This window comes from Manis javanica, chromosome 1, assembly GCF_040802235.1.
Source record: "Manis javanica isolate MJ-LG chromosome 1, MJ_LKY, whole genome shotgun sequence".
NCBI lineage: Eukaryota > Metazoa > Chordata > Mammalia > Pholidota > Manidae > Manis > Manis javanica.
The window spans coordinates 184,165,627-184,193,187 of record NC_133156.1 but is presented as its reverse complement, the minus strand read 5'-3'; the positions used below and the strand labels follow the sequence as shown (position 1 = coordinate 184,193,187).

Sequence of the window (27,561 nt, the reverse complement as noted above, 5' to 3'; positions counted from 1 at the left end):
TTGAAAGGAGTAACCAAAATTTTATTGATTTTTTCACAGATAAATGTATGTTCTGCTCTTGTTAAATGGAGTACTCTATAAATGGAACTTCTATGTAGCAAACAAAACCCACAAAAAAACAAAATTGGAAACTTAAATGTCTAACAATAGAGAATTCATTGACTAAATTATATCTGCACACTCTTAAAAATGAATATCTATGCTCATATGGCAAAATGTTCACACCACATTCTTGAGTTTAAAAAAGGTAGACTTCACAGTGTGAATACAGTTAACACACTGAACTGTACACACTTAAAAAGACTTAAGAGGGCAAAGTTTATACTGTATGTTTTTACCATAATTAAAAAAAATTTTTTAATAGGGGAGGGAAGAGAGGGGATGGGTGACAGTAAAGGAAAAAAATGGTGAGAATGTTTGATATCTTGATCTGGTTGATGGTTACATAAGTGTATACATTTATCAAGCTGTATGCTAAAACTTGTGCATTTTTATTGTATGTACCTCAATAATACATATATAAAAATTTAAAAATAAAGATAAATAAACACATGATTTTTTTTAAGTTATTTTCAGGTCTGGAGTCACATGAGGCCCCATCCAGGGACTAGGAGGCACGTGCCATGCATGATGTGTGCCCAAGTAGCAGGCATGGTGCTGGCCTAGTACATATTCACCTTGAAGAGGAAGACAGGGCAAAAGACCACTGTCACTGAGATGTCTATATCCAAGCTCTGCATCTCTGGATATTGCTTGCAACCTATACTGTTGTTTTAGGACAAACTCAAGGACAGAAGAACAAACTCAGAGTGCCCTAAGGGTGACTGGATAACCAAGAAATGCCTAATAAAGACTTTGCTATACATGTGAAAATGATGCCAGAATTCCAGAAAAGTTCAGTTCATATCAAGAATCCTGCAACAGTAGAAATTATCTATGGTCTTATTAAAGGAGAGCTGCCAAACTTAAGACACAGCAGACTTTGATATGACACTGGGTTGGTCTTCCTATGAAAGGAAGAGATGCCCAAGATGCCACGTCATTGACAACTCTCCGCTGGTTACACAGGAATACAGAAAAAAGTTACTCCAATTAAAGGAAAAATATTGTGCTATTGAAATTGACCCTGTTCTTACCATAGAAATGAATACCCTTATATGGTAGAATAGTATGCTAAATCACATATTTCCTTGTCGAACAGGCTTACCAAAAGCTAAACTTTAAGAAATTGTGGCAGAATCAGATGTTATGCTCAAAGAAGGATATGAGAATTTCCTAGATAGCTCCAAACACAGCTGTTGTCCCTGATTCCTGTTTTCAGCTGGTATCAGTAATGTACTGGAGGAGGTTATCTGTCAAGCTGGTGTTTATTGTCCAGTGTCAAAGTAGTGACCAGCTTCATGGATTAGGATGACAATGGGGTGCTCAACTAATTCATGTATTTAGCAAACATGATGGTGCCTTGAAGAATACAGTATATTTCAATCAACTAAAAGATAATAGCAACTTAATTCTGCTGAGAGACTTCAAGGGGACATAAGAATGGCAGACACAGTAGCCATTGTTGAACACATCCTGAAAATTGGATCTCTAAGTGATAGAGTGGACGAGCTTTTCAAAATACAAGGACTCTTATGATACTGTTCTAGTAAAAGATGAATCATTAAGTATACCCAACTCACTCTTGCAGAAGATTCCATAAACAAACATTCTTCAAGAAGACCTCTGTCCTGTGGGTACAACTGATGAAGAACTGCTCATCTGTTCATCTTGCTGAAAGACTTGAATTTTTTATATATTCTTGCTCTTGAAATTTTGTCCCCTACATTACTGAGTATTTTCAGACATGTTGAGTACTTCAACTAGAAACTTTTTTTCTACCTCTCTTAACACATGCCTAAATATATTTTTTAAGAGATTAAAAGAAAATCTTAAAGCCAAAATTTGAAAATTAATTCCCTACATTTCCAGAGTGAATTTTGTAGTTTAATGTTATCATGAAGTTTTTGAAGCATCTCTTTACCCTGGGGAAGTCTGAAGAAGTTTTATAAAATGGTGAAATAACCTGCTTTTACCCTTTGTCTTTTACTCAGTGGCTTCTATCAATTCTCACTACTGTCAGGATGGTGTCTTTCTCTATTTCAATTTATTGCTTTGAATTTAGTATTAAACCAAAAGTGTAAGAACTCTTTAATAAAAAAGAGAAAGAATGAAATGACTGAGGGAGGGCATAGAGTCTCTCCTAAGGCACAAATCAGTGTGGGCTCCTGGGAGAGATATCTACAACTCCAAAATTTTTCTTTGAGAAAGGGAGGTGGGACAGCAGTATATCTCTAAATTTGAATTTGTTTTAGCATAGACATTCAACTGTCCTCTACCATGACACATATGCCCAATGACATTCACAAACAAGACATATAGCCCTGGGCATTCAGGGGTCTCACTTAAGGGCTAGCTTGAGTAGGAGCACCTGTAGCCTGTGTGTGACTCCTAAGGGGTAACAGCTATGCCTCCACACCATCCTTTGGCTCTCAAGGAAAGTCAACATTTTCGGGCAAGATAAGTTACAAGATTATTACAGAGATAACCTTGAATTTACTCCTGTTTATATTAATGTATTTCAAAATAAATGACTTAAAATTCAGTGTTTTGTGTTTAACAACATGACAGAGGCATGGTATTTAACACCGTGTCAGAGAGCTGTGTTTTCAGGGTTATAGCTATCAGGAATGTGACTGCTGAACACGTGGGACATCACCATGTCCAATTACTATCATTACCTCACACCCCATTGATGTCTCAAGAACATAAGTCACCAGTTTTCCCTAAGAGGACCCTGGTGAGGTCAGAAACAGCTGAGAAACTGTACTATAAAAAAGGAAGAGGTAACTTGTCGAATAAGGGGGGGTAAGGCAGAGCAGCTTATCTATACCAGTATTGACGCAAAGAGATCAACCTTTGTTTCAACTTGCCATCTAACCTCTAGTTCAACTAAAAAGATGGAATGCACTTTAACCAGAGACGAGAAGTAGAGACACGACTACTAGGAATGCCTGCAAATTAGCACAGAGACAGCTAGCATGTGGCTTACCTAATGTGCCTAGTGCTAGAAGTCAGGTAAAGGGAAAGTCCCACCACTCTGCCTCACCACATTACTCTCAGCTTTTGAGTGAGACATTTACCAGGAAGGATGGATTCCCACCATTGGGTACAGGCTGCACATTCTTACCTGCATGGTTTTTCTCACAATATCCCTACCAATCTATCACTCAAGGCTCATTTTCACCAAAAGTCTCTTGATTATTTTTTGCTTCACTCATCTCTCCTTTCTTTAATTTCCATAGCATCTAATTGTAAGAACTGGGAATTAATTACATGCCAGCTGGCATTTTTTTAAATGTCTGCACTTTATGCATAAGTTCTGAACTCTAACATACTAAAAACTGACTCTTGTGACTCATATAACAACTGCAACCTTAGCACACACACAGGATATGTAACTGGAGCTCAGTGGACCAATGGTTGTCTGATTAGACAGGCCTAGTAGCCAGAAGCAATGTTTTACTCATAACAAGTGATTCAACATAGAGGCAGTATACTCTGGCCTCCAACCTAACCAGAAGCAAAGATAAGGGGCCAAAGAGAGAATACAGTCATGGGCCAAAGACCCAAAGGGCACTTGTGATTAGAAGAAACTTGTTGGGTGAATCTTGGTGACAGGTTACAGCCAATCTCTATTCTCCCAAGTGTGATTAAAGTTAAATTAACACATGTAAAGACAAATCTCAATGACCATAGGCAGTGGTTTTTTACAAAATGTGGCTGATTTGTCTAATTGACTGAAGGCTTCACTTTCTCTGGCTTCCTTTTGCTCCAAGGAAGCAAATGTCTGTATTACTTTGAGCATCCTTGCTTGTTGTCTCAAAAGATACCATGCATGCTAAAATCAGCAAGTGAAAATTTGATGAGGAACAGTATATTTATATACTCTCAGTATATTTATTATCCCACAAAACACTTACCAATTACAAAGTAAAAAATAGTAACTTTACATTGGAGAAGCCTGGCAGATACCATTTAACCAGGTGATTAAAGTTAATCACCAGTAAGAGGACAAATAGACATCACGTGCCTCTTGGTATTATGGACTAAGAAGGACACAACATCTCTGTGGTAGTCCCAGCCAAAAACACATAACTTGTATGATAGGAAACATTGGATTCACCAAATTAAGGGACATGCCACAGAAAGGAACTAGTCTGTACTCTTGAAAAATGTCAAGGTCATGAAAGACAAAGCAAAATTAAGGAGCTCTTCCAGATTAAAGGAGATTTAAGAGACAAGACAATTAAATGCAATGTTTGATCCTGGTTTAGATCAGAACTGGAGAGAAATGTTTTTCTTTTGCTATACAGAACAGGAGTGGGACAACTAGTAAAATTTGAATAATTACATAACAGAATTATATCAAAGTTAATCCCCTGATTTTGACAAGTTTAAACTAGGTTTTGTTTTGTACCATTTTAAAGAAAAAACACATTGAAGTACTTAGGGGAAAGGTGACATTGTGTCTGCAACTGTCAAATGATTCAGAAAAAAATATGTGCATATAGACAGAATGAAAAGCAAATGTAGCAAAATTTTAGCCTTCAGTGAATCTGGGTAAAGGATATATGGGCATTTTTGCACTGTTTTTGAAATGCTTCTATTATTCTGAATTATTTCAAAATTTAAAGTTAAGGGAAACAAAAAGACGAGATGAGTTAAAGACCAGGCCTTCTGACATGGAGACCCAAGGTTCCAACACTGGCCTTTTTCCTTTGCTGTGGGCTGTCGTAATGAACTGGATAAGCATGGATGGTGGACAGCTATGCAGATCTGGGTTCTAATCACTGACTTGCACAAACTAAGCTCATAATAATATCAAATGGTGATATTATTTCAAATTAAAAAATACATGGGAGGCTTCTACAGGTACATTATGGGAGCAAGTAAGTAATTTTATGATAATTTATGCAAGAAAGTGCAATAGGCAAACTCTGGCATTCAATACAAAAAAATAAATAAAACTACAGATCATCCCATTTATGAATAAAGATGCAGAGATACTCAATAAAATGCCAACAAATTGAATCTGGCAGTATATTAAAAGAAAAATAGACCATTGTGAAATCAGGTGAGTTCAGAAAGATAAGGATGGACGGGTAGTTGACTATCACAAAATCCACTAATATAATCCATCAGTTATGTAAGTCAGAAAAGAGAAAGACCTCAATTCAAAAAATTCAGCGAGGAGACACTTTCATTATCTGAACATCATTTCTTCATTTTTAAGTATATATTTTTCTGGTAGGAATATTTATAGCTTTTCTGATTATAAAAGTAATTATGATTATTTTGAAATTTTTCAAATAGTGCGAAAGTGGGTAGAGTAGAAAGTTTTCTGAATAGGCCATGGTAATGTGGAGTAAATCTTGTGAGAGCACATTTATGGGTAGACAGATAACAAGCCAGCAAGCCAGAAAAAGAGAGAAAGGAAACCCCATTCAGAAAGAAAACAAAAGGTGGCCTGTGTCCCACCAATGACTATATTATAACTGAAAACTCTCAAAAAGCATATCAGTGACAAAATGGAGCCCACAGTGGAGTCCCCCTCTCCATTATCTTCCCCTTTCCTGCCTAACCAGTCACCATCAATCTGGAAGGTAGCAAATCTACCTGTGAGTCACTTCAGAGAAGCTCTCTTCACATATAGATCCCTGCCAGTAGATACCACCCATCCTCAGTTATCAATGGATTCTGTGTAGAAAGATAGGAAAATAAAAAATAAACAAAAGATTGTCAAAGAGGTAACACTTAGGCATAAAATTTTTAAGTAAAAATGGGGAAATGAAAAGAATTAAGGCGATCTTATACAGAAGAACCCAGGCTAAAATCATCATCATCATCATCATCTGCTTTGAGGGCTATAGCGTAAAGTGCATATTACTGAGAGTGTTCTTGGGTTTAAATTCTTTGGCGTTTCAGGGGATGACCACAGTTTTTCAGAATCAGACAACAGAACATCATTCAAGTAATGGACAGAAGAGAAAGCGAACAAAGAAGTAGGAGCCCCATTCATTGATGCTATTCTCTATAAGAGGCTGGAAAATAAGGCGTTTTCCAATAATAAAGGACACAGAATCCAACAGGAAGCATACCCATTCTCAATTCCAAATAACTTGCCTGGCGAAAGGTAAAGAACCTTCTGAAACCAGGGAGGTGAGAGTCTGATCTCATCTCTTCAGAACAAACAGAGCTCAAGGTTACAGTAACCTGACTCCCCAGTATTATTTAGACCAACTTCATGAAAATAAAAGCCACCTTTGATGCACTTCAATGCCCAGCTACCTGACCAGAGAATCAGATATTAAAAATTAATCAGCTGGCAATACATCATGCAGTGTCAGGCAACTCTAATATGACATGGAGTTCTGGGGACTCAGACTGAGTGCTGACCTTCTGTTGCCATGAGTTTGTACAATTTAGATCATGACCCTTTTCTTCTCCTAGTATGTCTAATACTGGTTGGTCAGCTCTGCTGTGGCTGAGCAGCCAACCTCCAACCAAAGTTGGCTGCACTACTTTCTTGGTTCTTTTTTACTCTCCAACTGCTCATCTCCTCCCCAGGGCTTGCCACCTCCAAATGCAGGGTGCTAAGTCACCTGCTCTTCTTGCCCTACTACAGTATCTGTGGACAAATTTCACATACCAGCAAAGTTCCAGCCATCACCTCTATTCCGAAGTAGACATTGACAGGAGAGGGATTTCACTAGAGGGGGAAAGGAGAGAGGGACATTCCAGGGCAAGACACAGACTTAAAAAACATACTGAAGAAATGGCAAGTGGATCAGTGGGGTGGGGATGCAGCTTAAGGCCCAATACAGTTCTTCCTCTAGGCTTTGCTTCTTCTGAGCATGACACACCAACCACACACCAGGCCTTCCATATGAGGTTCTTCAGATACCTTCTCCTCCTATACTCTAAATTTTGGCTAATAGAGACACCAGCATTCAGTCAAGCTCAAAACCTCATTTATCTCAGACTTTCCTCTCTGTCCAAACACAGTATGTCAACAATTTACATCAATACTATTCCAAAATGGTCTTGAATCCACTCCCTACTCTCAGTTCCTCCTATCACTAATTTTAGCTGTATCTTTCACCTGGACTATTGCAGAATCCCAGTTTTCCTTCCCAAATTCCCACTCCTCCCTAAGTAACCTCAGTCATTTGTTTACTACGAAGTCTTCTCCACCTCCAGCAGTTTGTTGTCTCCCTTTTCCTTGCTGAAAGTCTGCAGATCACATGAAAACATTTTTAAGACCAGGGACCTAGAGAAGACATACATCACCCATGATCCTGGAGCAACTGAATGACCCCAGAAGCTACCAATCATTGATCATTCAATAAATGCCTGAGTGACTACACAAGTCAGGCACTTTTCTAGGTCCTGGGGACACAGCAGTCAACAAAACTGATAACAATCCTGGCTCTCACTGGGCTTTCACTCAAGTGCAGAGAGACAGGAAATAAAATACATACATAAACTTAAAAGCAGGGTAGGTTGTAATACATGCTATGACGAAAAATAAAGCAAGCAGGGAGTTCTGTATGTTGGGGAGAAGGCAGACCATTTTAAATCAGTGGTCAGGGAGACATTTGAACAAAGGAGGGGGTAAGGGAGTATGCCATGGGCTGTTTGGAGGAAGACTATCCCAGGCAGCCAGAACGCAAGCAGGAGCATGTCTGGCACCCTCAAGGGCTAGCAGGAAGGCTGGGGAGTGTTAGGAAATGAGCTCAGAGAGGTGGAAGACCGGGGGTGGGAGTGGGGCACAGAGGTGGGGGGTGGTCATGTGAGAGGTCATGTAGGGCCTTCCTTACAGTACACAAGAGGGACTTTGCCTTGATCCTGATGGCACTTCAGATCTTTATACTTTTCCACCTGTCTTTCCCATGTTATTGGGCTACTCTTTCCTATTCCAACAAGCTCCAAAAATAGCACTCTGGGGTGAAATAATTTATCAAATATAAACAGCAACTACTGCTAGCTGCCATAATCCAAAACCTTTCTGACATGGCCATCATCAAAGCCTTCTACATTAGACTTAAACTAAATCAACCCATTTCTAAACTCAGTAATTCTTTTTTTAAAAAACTGATTTTTCCCTGAATCATAAGAGTAATACAGGCGAAGAAGCTCTTTCTTCTCCAACCCAATCAATCAGGCCAGTGGTTGGAATCATCAAGGGTACAGCAGAGACTAGCTCTAACCACTCAACTTGCTGTGAGCAGTGGTCCTGTGTTTTACAGAAGGAATAGGGAGAGCCTGGTAATCTCATCAGGCAGAGCTGGTTAAGAGAACTTCTACCTTACAGGACATCTGGGCAAGATGGTAACAGACAGGTGTCTCCTGCCTCCAGTTTCCTTTAAAATAAACTAAAGAAAATTAGAGAAAAACTGGTGTCTGTGCTAGAAACCAGGAAGGATGCCATCCCATGTGCCCATAACTTTGAGGAATTTCTAGAAGATATAGTCAAGAGCAAGCAGGACCAAAGGAGACCTAGCAAGCCTTCTATGGAGAAGCAATGTGTTCTGGCAATAAACGTAGGCAGCACAGCAGAACACAGACAAGCCAAGGGCAGCACACACAGCACAGCTATACCACAGACCAAAGCCCACACCCAAGGGCCTCCCTCAGAGCCTGGAGCAGCCATTCCCCACCCAGGCCCTCAGCCAGGCCACCATGTCCGGCAGAGGGAGAGGCACATGGGCTGCGTGTGGTATGGGCGGCCCCAGTGTAAATTCAGTCAACCTAACATTTCCCCTGTTCCTTCTCTTGGATATGAAAAAGTCAGAAAGACAGACACAGTTATTGCTGAAGAACCCATCATCTCCTGTAAGATTATGGTGATGGTTTTAAAACTATGTTCAGATTAAGATTTAAGGAATCAATGTAACTATGATACTAAAGTAAGCTGTTGTTTAAAAAGGCATTTCTAAACCAGGAAAGACTGAATGGAAATTAAAACTTGCAGTGACAGTTTAAATAGTAACAGAGGAAAGGAACACCAAATGGAGGGCTTCAGAAAATCCACTTAGTAAAATAAACCTTAAATTCCTCAATAACTCAGAGAAGTTAAAGGGGATGAAAATGAGGTGGGGATGAAAATGAGGTGGAGATGAATTTTAAAAGTACAGGATAGAGAAAGAGCAGCAGCAAGTTAAAAGCTTGGGCTTAATAAACTGTTAGAACTACTAACCAAATTCAGCAAAGCTGCAAGTTACAAAAATCAGCTGCACTTCTAAACACTAATAATAAATAATCCAGAAAGTATATTAAGAAAACAATCCCATTTATGATAGCACCAAAAAGAATAAAATACCTATGAATAAACTAAGCCAAGAAGGTGAAAGACTTGTACACTGAAAACTATAGAACCATTCTGAGAGAAATTGAGAAGATAGAAATAAATACATGTAAAGACATGCCATGTATGTGGATGGGAAAGCTTAATATTGTTAAGATGTTAATACTACCCAAAGCAATCAACAGATTCAACGCAATCCCTTTTAAAATCCCAATAAAACAGAAAATTCATTCTAAAATTCATATATCTCTAGAGACCCTGAACAGCTAACACTACCTTCAAAAAGAGACCTCACGCTTTCTGATTTGAAACTTCCTACACAACTACAGTAATCAAAATAGTATGGTACTGGCATACAAACAGTAATTCTGTATATTATATTTTATACCATATAAACCAATGGAATAGAACAGATAGCCTAGAAATAAACTCTCACATATATGGTCAAATAATTTTTAATAAGGGTGTCAAGACCATTCAAGGGGGATAAGACAGCCTTTTCAGCAAGTGGTATTGGGAAAACTGATATCTACATGCAAAAATATGAGGACACTTACCTTACAACATATACAAAACTAACTCAAAATTGAACAAAGATCTAAACTTAAGAGCTAAAACTATAAAACTCTTAGAAATCATAAACAAAAAGTTTCATGACAATGGACTTGGCAATGATTTCTTGGCTATGACACTAAGGGCACAAAAGGAAAGACAAATGGTACTATATCAAAGACTTACTTGCATCAACTGAATGAAAAGGGAACCCACAGAATAGGAGAATCCACAGAGTAATTTATAACCTACTTACAAATCATGTATCTGATATAGAGTGAACATCCAGATATATAAAGGACTCCTACAACTCAACAACAAAAAAACAAACTACCCTATTTAAAAAAATGGACAAAGCACTTGGATAGACATTTCTCCAAAGATACAGAAATGACTAATAAGCACATGAAATGATGTTCAACATCATACATCATTTGGGAAGTGAAAATCAAAACCACAATGACATACTACTTCAAACCCAGTTTGATGGCCATTATATAATACATAAACACACACACAGAGGGAAAATAACAAGTGTTGACAAGGAAGTGGAGAAATTGGAAGAACCCTAGTACACTGCCGGTGGAAACACAGAATGGTGCAGTGTGGAAAAGAGTACAGTGATTCCTCAAACAATTACTCACAGAATTATCATTTGATCCAGCAAATCCCACTTCTGGGTATTTACCCAAAAGAAGTGAAAGCAGGCACTTGAACAAATATTTGTACACCCATATTCATAGCAGCATTATTCACAATAGCCAAAACGTATAAGCAACCCATGTCATGTTCACAATGGAATATTATGTGGCCTTAAAAAAGGAAATCCTGACACCTGCTACAACATACATGAACCTTAAAGATTTAAATGGGTAGTTACAAATGGGCAAATATTGTTGTGATTCCACTTACAGGCAGTACCTGGAGTAGTCAAATTCATAGAGACAGAAAGTAGAATGGTGGCTGCCAGGGGTGAGGAAGTGAAACAGGGAGTTAGTAAATGGGTACGAGTTTCAGTTCAAGAAAGTGAAAGGCTGCGGAGAAGGATGGTGGTGATGGTTGTACAACAAGGTGAAAGTACTTAATGCCACAGAACTGTATACTTAAGAATGGCTAAAATAGTTCATTTTACAGTATGTATTTTTTACTGGAATAGAAAAAAAAGGCTTGGGTTTAGGGTCAGCTGTGCTGCTGCCCATTCACTGTTAGATAACTCTCTGGCCTCAGGCAAGTTGCTCTCAGATGTAAAATGAGGCAATAACAGGACCTACTACATAGGGATGTTGAGATAAATGACATAATTCCAGGAAAGCACTCATCACATAAGCACTACAACTTAGTTATGATGATGACCGTGAAGATGGCACAGCTGACTCCCAGTCTGAGCAGAAAAGGGCTGTAACTGTATTTCTGAATCACTGTCTAGGAAAGGATGCGTTCACTTGTTTGGTATTTTATTGATAAAAGTTCGATTATCTCCCTTAATGGCCCTTGACCCCCTCACCATCCAACCCTTCTAGGACTAAACTATGTGTAATTTTTACCCAGCAAACTTCAATGTTGCTCAAGGAGGCAGGACGTTCCTTGGAAAAATTAGGAAATAGCACATTCATACCAACGTGGAAGACAGGACCCAGTTTATAAAAAATAACTCTATGATGATCTCCAAGCTAGGCAACAATTTCAGAGCCTATCATCTTTATAGATTTGCCAATGTTTTTATCAATCTTAAAAGTGTTATTTGGAGAAGTGCTCACTAGGCTTCTGGACCTTCATAAGTATTATTATCCTTACAGGAGATGTGACTTTAACAAAGTAATTTAACCATATAATGGCTTAAGCTCTAGATCTGTGGGGACACCAGGAAAACCCAACGGAAGTGGGTGATTCAAGGTCTCAGGAGGCCCATCCTCTCCCCAAGTTCAATGGCCCCCTGTAAGACAAGTACTCTTGTCAAGGAAGACGAGATGCAAGCAGCTGAAGGCACATGCTTTGTGCAGCCCCAACAACTCCTAGAATCATACCCCAAATCCTGCAGCCAAAGACCACAAACCTAAGGAAAGGTCACTGCAAGGCTCCAGCACCTTCCTCTGCTGAGTCAGCTCAGAGGAGAAGCAACCATGTTGCTTAATAAACATTAAAATTACTAAAATACACACTTCTCTTTCGTTTACTGTCCATAATAGGGACAGAAAAATACCAAAGGAAAGCAAAGTACCAGAGAGAATACATCTGACAAGGAATGAGAGAGAAGAGGAAGGGCAGACAGATGTGGGTCACATGGGGACAGGTTTGATAGGTGTGAGATGAGGTCTAGTAAACTACCTCTGGTGAGACCAGGCCTGCTCAGGCCACCACAGTCCGTTCCCTGTCAACTGGCCAGTGTGACTCACTGTTTCCTGCTAATCCTACTAGCCACAAATGACCTATCTGTGAATGTCTGGCACCTGATTATAATGTCCTTTCTTCTAATCCCAAATTTCCCCAAACTACTCACAAGTACCTCCCTGATATGCTGCTTTCTGCCTGCCAGGCCAGAGATTATGAGGTACCCTTCAACCCATCCCCAGTGCATGGCTTCAGACTCCATTAGCACCCATGAGTCAGAAGAACATCCTGAAAGTACAGGTCAAGGAAAAAGCAAACCTACCAGTTTTACAAGTAGGACAAAGCCTTCATGTGTCCACGCTCTCATTTCCCAATCTCAGAAGTTAAAGGAAAATAAAAGTTCCACCCATCATCCCATCCTCAAATGGGGTGACAGGTGAAATGAGAGGTTGAAAGCCCCTAATCCTATGAGATATAATTAATTTTTCAAGAAGTTCAATTATCTTTAACTTTGGGGAGCACAATCACTTCAGGCCTACTTGTTTGACATTAATCTTTCAGAAAGCCCCAAAACCTTGAGAGTGGAAATGGATTCCAATTCCATCTGAACCTGTATAGCCATGGACAAGTCATTTAATCCTCTGGGCATAGTTTTCTCCTTTGCAAGATTTGTGTGTTTTAGGCTGTGTGAATTTTAAGTTTAATGTGTTCATTCAATAGCTGCTTCCTAAGTATCTACTTATTAAGAAGATATGAAAAGATAAGCAGATGCCTAGCCATACCATCAAAGAATCCAAGTTGGGTCAGAGGTAGGTGGAGAACAGCTTAGAAAACAAAGAGATAAATAAGTACAGTGAAATGAAATAAAAACTAAAGAGATATGTGCCCAGCACACTTGAGTGTATAAGAACAAACATCAGTAACAGCTAATCACATGTAAAATAAGTCATTAGAGAGTCCCAGCAGGACCCTACATCTGTGCAGAGGGTAAAGAGAAGACTGAAGTATCAGAGAGGTGGAGGAGGCCACATTTAATGGAGACTGCCCAGCTAACTATGTAGGTTCTTGAATAACTCAAAATACGTAAGATACCATTTCTAACTCACAAACTGAGAATTCTTCCTGACACAGTCAGACCTTTTCCTTTAGTGAAGGACGTGGTCCTTCATCACCCAGCAACCCCTGAAATAAAGAGCTTCCATAAGAGTTCATCACTAGTCCAGTGTGACAAGAGGACCAAGAGGCAACCAACCTGCCCAGGGAAGCCTACAAGTTAAAGGTGAGCAGCAACGCCTGGCAACAAAATACAAAAGGCAATTTCAAAACCACATACTGAGGATATCTCCACAGCAACCAAGAGAGGTCTTCTTTTTCGTCTCAAAGCCAAGACCCAAGGAAGGATTTTTAAAATTAATTTATACAGAGAGATATATGTATCAGATTTATATAAATAAATATATAAAATATAAATATATAAGTATTTACATACTTATATAAGTATATATATAACATGTAATAATATATAGAATATGTAAATATAAAAGTGAATACAAGTAAAAGGAAAGTTTATTCCTTTTAATAATAAGAGGAAACACAAAGCTGTCAAATAAATGCCATAAATTATATACATATAACAAAAACAACAACTTAGCTCCATAATCTGGCCAAAAGATGATACATTATCCAAACTGCTCTGGCCTGCTTCTAGGCCAGACAACATCTCTTGCATCACCAGCCCCATGACATCAGATTTCCTACACCTCAAGAGCTGCAGGGCAGGAGGTCAGAATTTTCCTTATTCTCCTAACTTGACTCCAGATCATTACTCCTTCCACCTTCTACCTTCATGTAAAAATTCCTGCTTCTCCAAGCTCATGCCACCTGGCTCCTTTGGCTTCCACCCTGTCTTGCCTTTGCACTTCCACCTTCCTATTCATTTCCCAACATATACTGAAGACTTTAACATCCCGGCTTCCTCTCTACCAGAACTCCTGCCATTATCCTGGGTGGTTTCAAAATCCAGGAGGGTGATTTATTCTTGTACTTCAGCCTGTAAATTCCTTCACTACAATGACCTCGGGTCCTCTTAACCACCACATCCACGGCCAGACCCTAGATCTTGCTCTAGTCTACTGACTCTCATACCCCTGTGGATGTTTTTTCTGTTTTCTTTAAGGACTTCCCTTCCTAAGCTATTCCTTAAATGTTGCTGAACCTCAATTCCATTCCCAGACCACTGCTCTTCTTACTCTTGACTTTTCAAATCCAAACACAAGTATCTCTGCATGAACAGCTCCAAACAAATTGATGTCATAATATTCAACTTCCCTAGATATTTTCTCCTAAAACAGACTTGCGCAAGTTCCCCAAAGCTCTATCCCACTTAACCATAAATAAATTAAAAAGTAAATTTTTACAAAGTCATATCCTTCACCCATTTCTCACTGCAGTGCATCCCCCAGGGTGTGAAAAACACTACAGCCCTGTTTATAATAAGCCCTCTGAATTTCCTTGACATATATACTCTCTTAAGGATGAAACATGGTGTTGGAACTGTGATACAGTGGCCCATGTTGGGATGTTCTGAATTCAGGTACAGAGTAGAGTGGTAGGAGTAAAGACAATTTTAGCAATTCCAAATGAGATGAGCAGAGGTCCAGCTGAGCTCCCAGTCAACCTACAGAATCACAAGAAATTAATAAACTGTTGTTTTAAGCCACCGGATTGGAGGTATTTTGTTACATAGCAATAGATAATCCAAACATATCCCAAACACAGTGCAAGCTGATCATATCAAACTTACTATCTTCCCTCATTAAACCTGTGTCTTCAGTCTTCCCCCTCTTCCTGAATAAAACAGCTCAGTTAGTGCCACTTTTATCTTATGTGCCTTGGCACTCAAACTAGAAACCTGGAATCATTTTTGATTCCATACTTCTTCTTAAATCTCAAAATCCAATCAAGTACCAAGTCCTGATGATATGATCTCCTAAATATCTGCGTGCACTCTTCTCTGTTCCTATTACCACTCTGCTACTCGGACCCTCACTATCTTTAATCCAGGTAATGACAACAGCCTCCCGAATGCTCTAGACTCCATTTCCTCCTAGCATCCTCCACAAAACCAACTGAACTGCAAATTTGATCATGCCATCACCCTCTCAAAACTCTGAATGGCTTCCCTACTGCCTGAAGACAAACTTCAGACTCACAGGGTCTCTGTGAGCTAAGCCCTATCTTTCACCTCAGGTCTTTCCAAGTAGGACTGCAGATAAAGGGGTTGGGAGTGAGTAAGTAAGGACGGGAAGCAAAAATGGAAATAGGCTAAGTCCCTACAGCACTGATATGCAACTTTACAGACCAACGGTTATAAGCATATATAATTAATAATAAATGTCAAATGGTAACTTGTTATCACTTCAGAACTCCACCTTTCTAGTTCATAAGGCATAAAAAAACTGATTTCTGTGCCAAAAGACAAAAGCCCATGCTCAACAGCTCCTGTACGTTAATCATAGACAAGACCCTCAAACTCTAGTTAACAGTCTCTTTATTGTTTCACACAATTCTAACAAGCTTAGGCATCTAGTTCCCAAGTCCACAAACAGATTAAAAGCAGCAAATTAGAGAGGCACTAATTCAGGAAGGCACACAGAAAATAGCAAAAGGTGACAGCTAACAGTTTCATAAGAAAGGAATCAGAAAATGCTACAGAGAATAACCATCAAATTCAAAAAGCAGAGTAACCCAGAGCCATTTTATTTGGGAGCAAACTGTCTTACTCATATCAAGCAAAAATCCTAAAAATCTATAAAAAATGGTAACATTCTAATAACAATGCATTTAAGAAATAAAAGAACAGTAAAATGTTAAAAATTGGAAAGAAACTTCAGAACCATCTAGTCCTCATTTTACAGACACAGAATCTGATAGACAGAGCTGAGAAGCAATTTGTCCAGGGCCCTCTCCACCCACCTTACACTGCCTCTGTGGAATATACTCTAGAAGACAGGAAATATATGATGTATTTCAGAAAAAGTCATATTCACAATACTACATTTTTCTAAACTAATAAACCCTCAGGCGTCAGGAAAACCTGTCTTTCCAAGATGTGTCACCTTGACTGGACTTTCCATTTACTAGGCTGTCTTCTACTTGCCCTTTGTTGGTCCTTCTCTCCGTAAACTTAAGGAACTTCTCACCATCCTTCCTCACTCTCTTTAAAACCCCAATTTAGCTCCCACCCAGCACCATTCAATAGAAAACAGAGGCGGTGAGGCAAGAACTCCTTCCACTTGCCAAACCTCACCAATTTCTTCTCCTCTGTACTCATTCTTTCTCCCCTTCCCTTTAGGTCAGTGACAGCAGTACCCCTTTCTCCTGGTGCAGTCATCCCTCCACCTGAGTTCATGATTCCATCCATGACCTGCCATCACCTCCTCAGCCCTAGTTCATCAAAATTCCCTGCCTTGTACTTTATTTCCAACCTCTTCCTCTCTATTGGCCACTTCTTCTGTTTAATATACTCAAAAGACTGTTCCCCCATTGAAAATAATAATAAATTCCTCCCTAACTAGGCATCCACTTCACTCCCCATTCACTCATTTCACTGCCACCTGGACTCCACGGCTTCATTTTAACTGCTCTAACAAAGTTTATGAGTGATCGCCCTATTTCCAAATCCAATAAACACTCTTCCATTTTATTGTAACCTTACTGATTTCTAACACCCCAAAGAATCCACACCATCCTTCTTTTAAATCTACTAAGTATTCACTTTCAACACTCACTCTCCTGATTCTACATCTCTATCTTTGACCACCCCTTCTGCCTCCTTCATGTGCTCACTCATTCATTCAACTGGTTTTCACTGAGCTGCTCAGATGTGCCAGGCACTGCACCAGGCACTGGGGATACAGCAATGAACAAGGTCAGTCAAGGTCTCTGCTTTCATGAAGATAAAATTCTTGTGGGTGGAGGTAAACAATAAACATGAAAATCAGTTGACACATGCTACCTGGCAAAAGAAAACATGATGGTTTCCTAATATTGAAAGGTCAGGGCAGGCCTCTCTGAGGTGAAATTCAAGTGAGATCTGAATGGCAAGAAGAAAGCCAGCCATGGGAAGAACATAAGGAAGAATATTCCAGGCAAAGGGACCAGCCGAGCCTCAGATGCTAAAGAGGAAACAATGTTAAATGCTCAAAAAAGATAAGGACATTATTGGAATTTGGACATTATTCCATCATATCACCTTTAAATCACTCCAAAATTACAGGGTAGACAACAACTTAAAAACCCACTTTATGCTATTAATATATTAATATTCTAAAGATATGATTTTAAAGGACAAGAAATTTCCCACTTCATGTGGGAAAGTCTATGTTATCTAAAAGTAACTTTTCTCAAGTGAATTGTCATCATTGGTTAGAGAGGCACCAAGAGCTGGCTTTTCAACAAGGTCATAGAGCTCACAGGACAAGCCACCAGGGAAGACTTACCTGATGATCCCTCTTTTTCACTTCTCTCTAAAGTAGCAAGAACGGAGAGAAACAAATGCCTACCTATGTTCTAAGAGCTATATACAGTGATTAACTTTAGGTACCATCTCTCTAGGTTCAATTTATAACAGGGCTGCTAGTGCCACACTTATGAACCTTTTAAAAGCCATATTCTCTTTGGTAAATATAAAAGTCTCATGTCCTCTCCCCACCCTAAGCCCTTAAGTCTTACAGTATGCCTGTGAGTGTACAATAGGCTATATCACCACTCCCCATCTTCTTTGAGGTTCCCTCCTTTCCTGGCTGGACCTGGGGTCAGTCTGTGCTTTTTCCAGTTACATATTCCCTTAACTGTCCCCTGCCCCCATGCTCACTACCCCAAATAAAGGTTGAGAATCACTGTCCTAATTTACTGCAGGCCAACTACCACGAGCTAGAAAATTAATGCATGCCTTACTTAAAGATAAATTTTAGTAATATCTGAGTTTTTGATACTTGACCTAATCTCCATCTGCATAGTATAGCACTTACATAGTTTTGGAGTTCCTTTATGTAATTAAGATACTCATACCTTATATCTCTACCTTAGAGACTGACAGTGTTAGGTACTCATAAATGCATCCAATCAATACAGAGAGGTTTTCATTATTTCTGGAAGGTGTTCTACTTGGCTTTCAATTTGTTTGGTTTCTTTCATCTTTACCAAAAACCTAGAAAATTGATAGTTATCATTATAACAGATTCCAAACACAGATCTATTATATTATAGGGAAGTCTATATATCCCAAATTTGTCTGGGATCTAGTGCCTGCTCAGAAAATTTGAATTAGTGCTGATTTATTATATAATTCATTCAGGTAATTTATTCTCCAGGACCACTGTTACATTGTTCAAATTTAAAGAGTCCTCAAGTGGATACAAAATAAACCTAAGGTTTATTATACACTACCCTCCTAAGAATTATCTAACACTAGAAAGTAGATACAAGTGAAATAGATGAACAGCAAATTAACACTGTGAGATTATGGGCCCAAACAGTCAACATAGCCAAGAATGGCAAACAGTCAAGAATGGCAAGCATCCAAAGGACAAGAGGAGAGACAGATCCCTTGGGCAGCTGTGGCAGCACAACTCTCTGGCAGGACAAAGGTTAGGTGGGTGGGGAAACGGAGGGTTTCCAGGTGTAGGAACACCAAGTAAAACATTGGAAGGAGCTAAATCCATCGTACTTGGGAGAAGAGGCAGGCACAGGCCTGAATGAAGCAGAAGACCTGTGTCAGAGCATAAGAATTTGAAATTGGATAAGCAGCAGGGGTCGGACGTTCCTCAGGGACAGAGCCTCCCATTGCACTAAATAGCAACTTGACAGGTTAGGGAAATTTTTCTAAGATACAGGGAGCTTTCAAGCAGGAAAAAAGATATATCAAGCCACAATATTTTTCTGAGATTCTCTCTCTTCTCCGTCTTCCTCATCCTGGAACTTGCAGGTGCTCTGGACTATGTGAGTGTGGGTGGGTATGGGTATATCTTCAAGACTCTGGCTCCACCAGGTAACTCACAAAACAAACATTGCCTGATAAAAACAAAAGTCATGCACCCAAACACTGAGTTATCATTTACTGACTGTTAACTATATACTAAGTACTGTGCACTTTGCATAATTGCATCTAATCCTTACAACCACCCACAGTATTACCCACATTTTATAAATGAGAAGCCTGGAGCTTAGTAAGTTGCCCAACATCACAGGGACCAAGTCTGGATTGAAGCCAAAGGCTGCCTACCTCCAATGCTCATGCCTTCTCCTAAGGAAAACATCATAGTGCCCCCTTTGTTCCAGGGGGACAGGAGAGGAAAGAGTACTGGATATCAAGTTTTCTCCAATAATTATTGAGTTACACTTTCCAATCAAACCAAGATTTTTTCATTGCCAAAGCCAGATGGAATTATTTCTTTCAACACTGCCCACTCCCCACCACCAAGATGCCCAGGCTTTTAGTAGAGGACAAAGATCTGAGCAACAGGGCTAGGCAAGGGGAAGTTACACAAGTCTAACCAACCTGTAAGATAATCAGCATTCGTGAACCAGAATGATTCAGTGACAAGGGAAAATGATGAGCCAAAGGTACTAGCAGGGGACTTGCAACCTCTGTAAATGCTGCTCACATCCCAGTCCTCCAGGAAGGACCCAAATTGATGAGGCCTGAGTCCTCATCTTTCTTCCTGTCCCCAAAAGGGTAATAAAGTCTGCCTTTTGTTCTCAAATTCATGCTTAGTACCAGAAGGACAATAATCTTTTTCTTACCCTAAAGGTTCCAGTGCAATAGCTTTAAGCGTCCTTACAAATAAGCACCAAACAAATTACATGGCATTATGCTGCTTTCTCCAGGATTGAAGTCCTAGATGAAAGATCACTGTAATTACAAATGATAATCTAACATCAATGCTATGCTTGGCCTTCTATGGTAATAACATAAGGATGTCATAGACTCTTTCATCTGATAATCTCTTGCCTCTTCAGAAACCAGAAGTAACAACGCTTCAGCTGGCACGGCCATCCATTGTCTGCCAAGGTTAACTCCAAGCTCAAGAAGAAAACTAACCAGCTCAAGCTGCTTCACTCACAGCAGACCTCAAAAGAAATCCCAAATTTTTACTCTTTCAACTTTGATCTAACTTGAGGAACATGCCCTCTGCCCTGGTGGAAGTCTCATTCATAAGGACCCCTCTTCCCTAACAACTGTCATATAATTCAAAGAACTGAGATTGTTTAAAGTATATATAATAGATTAAAAATAAATATAAGACTAATAATAATAAAGATAATAATGGAACAAGAAAGTAGGCAAAAAATGATGCAGCCAGTATTGCCTTAATGTGCTAATATTCATTATTCCTAAGGGATTCAAAATCACATAGAATGAAAAGACTTTTTCACTTTGGGTATAAACACAGAACCCATGATTTATTTAAGTAGGCAGTTTTGTTCCTCAAAGGAGACCAAAAATGTTGCATTACTTACTTCAACTTTACTAAGAATATAACATATGCAAACTTGCTGAACTAGACTATGTGGTTCCTAAAATGAGGTTCCTCGAAGAAGAAGTTTCAGAGAAAAGACATACAGTTAAGAACAATTCACCTTCACAAAATCTTTCAGTTCTCACTGACCTCCTTCCCCTCAGCGTCTCCAGAATTTAGGGGCTGTACCACACACCCCAGCTTTCTAGCAGCTATTATCTTGTGGGGTGCACTTGTTTCTTGTGTGTTGATCACATCATGTCAACCAGGAGGGTAGGAGCCAAGTCTTCCACTACTTCTCTGTTTGCCAAAGCATCTCAGTCAAAGCTGAGAATATCCCGGTGCTCAGTAAACCTTGCTACTCTGGCTGGCAGGTCAAGCTGACTCATGCACTCTACAGTGTACCTACATCCTCTCATTTCATGACCATGACATCTCTGCAGGTAGGAAGGACACTTGTTACAAATGAGGAAGCAGTGACTCACGTTGGTTAAGTGACTTCCACCAAGCCATACTGACAAATAGAACTTGAAACCAAGATCCCTAGCTGCAAGTGCAAGACTCTTCCTGAAAACTCTTCCTTGTACAAAGGATCATCAACAACCTCTCTCATAATATGCTGCCCTTTCATAACCCTTCCCAACTGAACCTCCCTACAAGCAATTCAGGTCAGAAAATGCTTTCACCACACTTTGGGGTTGATCAGATATGGAAATACGGGGAGAAAATTTTAAAGTTCATAATCCACATTCAGGCATGGTAGACTACTCTTACAGCTTCCCTCAGCTGCAGCCTAAAAGATTTACCATTCTACCTTCTTCGGTTTACTGGTTTATTTCTGGAAGCAGCTACTTTACACAGAAAATGATACAAAGATTTTTAACCAGGACAGGTTAAGAAAAATTGCTGGCTCATTCATTCTGAAAAAAATGAGTTTAAAAATTAAGTGATTTGCCTGAAGTCACAAAGCAAATTAGACCCTTCTGAGCATCCCTGACTCTCCTCTCTCTCCCCACACATTGGTCAATGGATCATGTTGTGCCACCTCGACACCACTGACTTTTTGGGCTGGATAAGTCTTTGCTGTGCAGAGAGAGGAGGGCTGTCATGTGCACTATAGGGTGTTTGGCAATATCTTTGGCCTACACCTACTAGATGCCAGTATTATTTGCCTCCTTGTGACAATCAAGAATGTCTCTGGATATTGCTAAATATCACCTAGGGACAATCACCCCAGGTTGAGAACCACTGCTCTGGACCAGTTGTCTCCAAATAGAGGCACACAAAATCATCCACTGGAGTATAGAAAGAAAATATAACTTTATTTATATTAACTTTAATCTTAAGAAATAAGATCTTATCTGTATTAATGTTTAATATATGACCCTACACCAGTGCTCCCATTCACTCCATGTCAGTCATGTAGCTTATACAAATCTCACAGAATCCTGAGGGAAGAATGGAAGCTCCACAGGACAGGCTGAGATGTAAAGAGGTGCACTACAGTTCACAGGCTGGGTTAAGTGGATGGACTCACTACATTTGTTTGAAATGAATTAACCCTCATAAAACCAACAAGGGATTTAAAAAGATTCCTGCAAAGAAACCTTGGATTAAAGATAAGGCAAGTGTCCATGAACTAGAGGATGGCAGAGCCTCATTTCTATTCCTTTGTACTCATTAGTCACATTACAATGTAGAAACAACCACAATTTAATAAGATATGACAAGAGGTTCACCAAAACCTTATCCAGATTATTTAAAATATGGATTTGCATCCACTCTCATAAATGATTAACTTCATTTTAAAATATATACTGTGCCTTCAGATATTAGCCAGTGATAGCAAGACATGGATATAACTTTATAAATAAACAGGCATACATATAAGAAGGGATTGCATGTTTATCTGATATTGCTAGTCTATCCAAAAAGTATAGACATTATTGCTCTAAACCAACACTCCCCAGTAGAACTTTCTGTGATGATGAAATATTTTCTATCTGTGCTGTCCAAATTTTAGGCACTAGCTACACTGGCTAGTGTGTCTAGAAAATTAAATTTTTATTTTATTTTGGATAATCTGAATTTCCAAAATTCTGGAAAGTCTGGACAGCACAGCCCTGGACCACTAGTAGATTACTGCTTTCTCAAAACATACAGCTTCCAGCAAGCAGTGCACTTCCCTGCATCTGTGTTTAGCCATGTTATTCTCTCTGCCTAGAATGCTCTCTTGACCTTGTCCACCTAGTAATAAGTTCTCATGGTTGAAGACATACCTGAATATCACCTTTCTTTAGCTTTCTCCCACTACTCTGCACTCCACAAAATTAACTGCTCCCTCCTATCCGGTCCCCCAAGCCTTTTTACACCCTTCCATTACAACACCTACAGCTATTTGCTCATGTGACTAAAGTTCTGAGTGTGAGTTCGGTTCCTCCAGGGAGCACCCTTTTGTATTTATCACTGCATTATGTCCAGCACCTAGTGAGTGCTTGGTTAACAGTTACCGAACGCAGCAATGAATGAACCCAGGAACCCTGACCTCCCAGTTTATACTGTAAGGCTCCCTCTACCACACCAAAAGGGGGCTCCAGAAAAGTAGGCTGAAGGCTATTCTGCCACTTCACAGGGCTAGATGCTACTTCAATAGCAGTTTGGCTCTTTCAGATGCAGCTATCACAGCTATCACAGTTATTTCTTAAGCAGGCTCAGAAAGCATTATCCTCTGAAGAGCACAAGATCAAGGCAGATGGTGGTGGTAGTCCCCTTTCAAACACTGCAAGTTAAAATGACTACTCTGATGCAGTAATATTTTTTCATATGTACTTTGTTAATATTTATCAAGCTTTTCATGTGTACTCTACATGCAGTTTTAGCTACTGAGGTACAAGTGCATGACTTCTGTCATGCTTCTCACTCAAAACCCATGTGAAAGTATTTCTTTCTCTTTGTCTCTCAAGAAGTAAGAGTGACTTTGTTATAAAGACCAAAGGAAGGGCTTTGACCATGCAGTTGCTTATTCTGGATTTATTTCTGAATTCTAGATTTAGCTATATATAGCAAAGCTATAACCATCATCATGCCTGAAGCCAGGAAGACACCATTCACAAACCACCCCCTGAAAATCTGCAGTTGCCACTAAAAACGAGACTTCCCAGCAGGTAAAGACATCTGAAGTGGGAGGGATCAAATTGGTGTTTGTGTCAAGAGAAGACCTTGGTGCTTATAACCACCTCTCTGCCTGGCACAAAAGCTCTCCATGACATTATCTCCTTTTCTTTTCTCTTCAACATAGCTTCTGCTCTCATCAAACATCCTCATTATCTCCCGTCTACTCCTTTTTGTAACACTGGGCATCTCACTACCCCAACCTGCTTTGCTTCAACCTTCTTGCCTCTCTTGAACCTTCAGGATTATTTCTTCACCAGACTCTAGCCATGCCTTTGCCCCACAATTAGCACAGGGCTGAGGCACAGACGGGGGAGCGGGGCCTACTGGATAGCAATTCAGTACTTGATCAATAGGCCCAGGGCTACTGAAGAAAGTGAGCAGCAGGCACAGCCTGGGAGCAAATGTAAAAGAATTTCTTTCTACCATTCCGGGTCCTTCTTTCCCTGATTATGGAAGGAAAATCTATGCCAACCAAAATGGTAACACTAGACTAGTCAGTATTCCTGGAACTCTTCATTCTGTTTCTCCTCACCACAATTCTGTACATGCTACTGCCTCTGCTTGGAAGGCCTTGAGTAACCCTCTTCTGGAACATCTGTTGGGCAATTTCTATTCCTGTTCAACCTGCACTTTATCTGTAAACCTCACCCCCAGGCCCTTTCTCTTTATCAGCTCACATCTTTTTACCACCTACTATACACCGAGAGTCATGCTATGTGCAGGATACTTATCTCAGGGTCATTTCTTGGTCTATGAGCTCCATGAGAGCTGGGTCCAACCCCCATTCATCTTCATAGTTTTAGAACTTCATACAGTGTCTGCCACAAGAAGGTACCAACAAACCTCACTGAATAATACGTGCATGCATCATGCTGATGCCACCAACACTTTATCATTGTATGTCTGTTGGTTTGGTTTTTTAGGCAGTGTCACATACATTTTAAGCACCACTACTTTGCACTGTAGGTAGGAAAAACTGTCAAAGTTTACTGGTAAGGAGACTTACTCACTAGTTCTCATTAGCCTGAGACCTGGATTCCTCTAGTGTAGGTGAGGAAACTGTTCTGAAGGGCCACATGGTCCACCTTACATAGATGCAGTTCTGGAATGTTGTCTTAGACACAGCAGCTTTTCAACAAACATTTATTTCTTGTTCAAAGCTTAAACATAAGGTCTTATGTAGCTAAGGAAGTATGATAAAAGCACAGCTTCCCAGTCATTCTTTCAGAAAGGTTCCAATATTCCTATTGAGCTCATTCTGGAAGCTTAAACCAAATCTTCCCTTGACATCACATGCCCTCACATCAGACATGATGTAGCATCTTCTCATGGCATCTTCACTGAGAAAACCAGAGAAAATATCCCCGCCTGCACCCAACTGAGAGACAGCCTCTGAACTCAGGACTTCACATGAACTCAGCCTTCACGTCAACTCAGCCTTCACGTCCCTAAGACAAACAAGCCCCAGCTGGACTAGTTAGTGACATGAGGCAGGCAGGGCTGACAGCTGCTGCTGACGGAGAGATGGCAGCTCAAGCATTCTTTCATCTTACTCCAGCGCCTCCTCCTTGAGGCTCCTACAATTCCTCACTGTAAAGCATAGACCGATACCCATGTTAGGGAGAAAGGGATGAGCAGTGGGATGTGGTGGTAACATGTTCCCCCAACCTGTTTGAACCCCGCCCACCACCCCTCCCGGAACTGCCTAGACCCTTCCCTGGTACCCAATGTACCACCCTCCTCATCCTCAGACAAGTCGGGCTGCAGCTGGTGGCTAGATCAGCACCTGCAGACTCAGAGCAAAGAGAGTCCAGGGAGTTCCACAGCTACCCAAAACATCTGTTGACCCTTTTTTTTAAAAGGGGAGACCTCTGCAAAGAACATCTGGCTCTGTCCACCCACAGGGAGGAAAGGATTGCTGCAGCCAAACTAGCCTTCACACTGTGCCCCGCCCCACAACTCCCCCTAAACTGTACTTACATCTGATATAATCTTTAACATTGCTAGTAAATAATGGCTGCCATTTACTGAACACCTAAAAATGGTCAAATAATTTATATACATTGCCTCATTTAATCTTCAAGGCCATTCTGTGGGGCAGTGGTTCTCAAACCTTAGCTTTTCTCAGAATCTCTCCAGGAACTTGTTCAGGGCTCATACCCATGGTTTATAAGGTGAAGCCTAAATTTCATTTCTAACAAGCTCCCAAATGATGCTGATCCAGGCTCCACCCTTTGAGAACCACTGCCATAGGGAAACAGTGAGGTGTGAAATGCTTTATCCAAGGTTTCACAGCTAGTAAAGAACAGATCCAGAACCTGAAGCTTGATCTGCCTGACTGTACAAACAGCGCTGGCCCCCATGCTATTGTACGTGTAAATGTTTGCCTTGTCTTTCCAAACTCCCTGACTGCTCCTTACAGGAGGACATCACATTTCAGACCTCCCTGTATACCTCTCAGAACTTAGTAGTGCTTCTGTACTGGGTAGATGCTACACAAATACTTTGAATACTGGCTCTTACATAGCTACATACTTTCTCAACAGCCACAACAAACTCAATTACAGTCAACATAACACGAAGGCAACATTGCCAGACTCAGTTTTACACAAGACTCTCTTGCTACTGTGAGTCTTTGTATATGCTGTCTCCACACCTGGATAATTCCTACTCATTCTTCAGTCAGTCACTTCCTGCAGAAAGCAATTATGGACTCTCTAAAACTGGGGCCACTGCACCCTCAGCTTATCTCCAAGACAGCATATATCACTTTATTTTAACTGGCTGTTTTCCCATCTCTCAAAATAGTTTGTAAACTCCAACGTCTAGTTTCATGTCATCTCCTCAGAGCCTACTGCAGTGCCTGGCACATCATACACTCATAACTGGTTTGTTGAACAGACAAAATAATAAACAAATGTGGAACTTCAAGCCCTAAGTACCATTTAAAGATATAATGAATGATGTACAGTTTTAGGGGATGAATTCTGGGGAAGAAGAGGGTAGCCTACGTCACAGAGGCCAATTTTGCCTTTTCTCTTCCCCATCGCTCAGGCTCTGAGAACAGGCACCACTTAGGGTAGCACCATCTATAATGAGATAATATCCTAGCTGAACAAAATATTCCTGGGTTATAAGGCCAGCAGAGGCCATTCAGAGGGAGGCAAAGAGCTCTTGATGTGCCCCCTCATTCCTCCAGATTTCTCTCTCACACGCTTTTCCATTTCTCCATCCCACTGCAGTCAAGGGATTTGGCACAGGGATGAAAGACAGAAATCAGACTCAAGGGTGCGGATCTGGCAGCAGGCACAGAAGCGTCTCCCATCCTGCACCAAAGCCCAAAAGGAAAGATCCAGAGGGACAGTGACTCAGGCCCCAGATTAAGTCCAGCTAGAGCAGTACCGAGAATGGAAAAAAGCAACAATTTCATAAGGACATTAATTGTCAGATCTTTTTTAAAACTGTTTTTAAAGTAAAGGTTCAACCCTCGTCCCAGAAAAATGGGCCCAGCAGAATCCAGTGCTTACACAAGCTGAGAGCCAAACATAGCTGCTTCCTCCTCCCAGTCCACCCGCC

The 27,561-nt window shown here is 40.3% G+C and overlaps 1 protein-coding gene and 1 pseudogene across 23 annotated transcripts in view; one reads left to right on the top strand and one right to left on the bottom strand.

Annotated features, from left to right (window-relative positions):
* AAK1 (AP2 associated kinase 1) overlaps nucleotides 1-27,561 on the bottom strand; it is a 158,911-nt gene that overhangs the window by 128,546 nt on the left and 2,804 nt on the right. The window lies entirely within an intron of this gene.
* Nucleotides 866-27,561, top strand: LOC118968320 (cytosolic 5'-nucleotidase 3A pseudogene; annotated as a pseudogene).